The sequence below is a fragment of the Coregonus lavaretus genome, assembly GCF_964263955.1.
Source record: "Coregonus lavaretus genome assembly, contig: HAP1_SCAFFOLD_3907, whole genome shotgun sequence".
Taxonomy (NCBI): Eukaryota; Metazoa; Chordata; class Actinopteri; order Salmoniformes; family Salmonidae; genus Coregonus; species Coregonus lavaretus.
In genome coordinates this window covers 4,493-6,738 of record NW_028159965.1, presented here as the reverse complement: position 1 = coordinate 6,738, position 2,246 = coordinate 4,493, and positions in this window count along the sequence as shown.

Below are 2,246 nucleotides of genomic sequence, written 5' to 3'. Positions count from 1 at the left end.
AATTTTGGACAATATCTTATAAGTTGGGTTAAAATCATGTATAGTAACCCTAGGCCTTCTAGTGCTGAACGTTAAAAAAAATATTTTAGACCCTTTTCATGCAAAATGTATAAAAATATTTTTCACGTTTGTTATAAAAAAAAATTGTATCCCTTCATATGCCGAACTAGTTGCATTGTGGATTTTGCCTAAAACATGATTTTAGACAATATTCATTGAAAAAAGATTTTAAAAAAATCACATTTGAAAACCCTTCTAAATTGTATTCTACGTCTGTCCTTCTAGTGCTGAACACATTCTACACAATACATTTGGGACTGTGTTTATAAAATGTATATAGTATGTATGGGCTGGAAGTAGAGGCCTAAGCGTTGTTGTTCACTAGTTTACTCCAATTGGGGAAGGGGTGGTGGGGTTGGAAAGTAATGAAGGGAAATAAAATTTAAAAAAGGATATGTGTGTGTGTATGTATGTGTATATATGTATGTATGTATGTGTATATATACATATACAGTATATATATATATATATATATATATATATATATATATATATATATATATATATACAGTGGGGGAAAAAAGTATTTAGTCAGCCACCAATTGTGCAAGTTCTCCCACTTAAAAAGATGAGAGAGGCCTGTCATTTTCATCATAGGTACACGTCAACTATGACAGACAAAATGAGATTTTTTTTCTCCAGAAAATCAAATTTTAGGATTTTTATTGAATTTATTTGCAAATTATGGTGGAAAATAAGTATTTGGTCACCTACAAACAAGCAAGATTTATGAAAATCACAGACCTGTAACTTATTCTTTAAGAGGCTCCTCTGTCCTCCACTCGTTACCTGTATTAATGGCACCTGTTTGAACATGTTATCAGTATAAAAGACACCTGTCCACAACCTCAAACAGTCACACTCCAAACTCCACTATGGCCAAGACCAAAGAGCTGTCAAAGGACACCAGAAACAAAATTGTAGACCTGCACCAGGCAGGGAAGACTGAATCTGCAATAGGTAAGCAGCTTGGTTTGAAGAAATCAACTGTGGGAGCAATTATTAGGAAATGGAAGACATACAAGGCCACTGATAATCTCCCTCGATCTGGGGCTCCACGCAAGATCTCACCCCGTGGGGTCAAAATTATCACAAGAACGGTGAGCAAAAATCCCAGAACCACACGGGGGGACCTAGTGAATGACCTGCAGAGAGCTGGGACCAAAGTAACAAAGCCTACCATCAGTAACACACTACGCCGCCAGGGACTCAAATCCTGCAGTGCTTAAGCCAGTACATGTCCAGGCCCGTCTGAAGTTTGCTAGAGTGCATTTGGATGATCCAGAAGAGGATTGGGAGAATGTCATATGGTCAGATGAAACCAAAATAGAACTTTTTGGTAAAAACTCAACTCGTCGTGTTTGGAGGACAAAGAATGCTGAGTTGCATCCAAAGAACACCATACCTACTGTGAAGCATGGGGGTGGAAACATCATGCTTTGGGGCTGTTTTTCTGCAAAGGGACCAGGACGACTGATCCGTGTAAAGGAAAGAATGAATGGGGCCATGTATCGTGAGATTTTGAGTGAAAACCTCCTTCCATCAGCAAGGGCATTGAAGATGAAACGTGGCTGGGTCTTTCAGCATGACAATGATCCCAAACACACCGCCCCGGCAACGAAGGAGTGGCTTCGTAAGAAGCATTTCAAGGTCCTGGAGTGGTCTAGCCAGTCTCCAGATCTCAACCCCATAGAACATCTTTGGAGGGAGTTGAAAGTCAGTGTTGCCCAGTGACAGCCCCAAAACATCACTGCTCTAGAGGAGATCTGCATGGAGGAATGGGCCAAAATACCAGCAACCGTGTGTGAAAACCTTGTGAAGACTTACAGAAAACGTTTGACCTGTGTCATTGCCAACAAAGGGTATATAACAAAGTATTGAGAAACTTTTGTTATTGACCAAATACTTATTTTCCACCATAATTTGCAAATAAATTCATTAAAAATCCTACAATGTGATTTTCTGGATTTTTTTTCTCAATTTGTCTGTCATAGTTGACGTGTACCTATGATGAAAATTACAGGCCTCTCTCATCTTTTTAAGTGGGGGAACTTGCACAATTGGTGGCTGACTAAATTTTTTTTTCCCCCACTGTATATATATATATATATTAGCGAGAAAAAAAACATTTGGGGTATTGGAAGGGATGAAGACAATTACATTGATGGAAGTTACAATCTATCTGC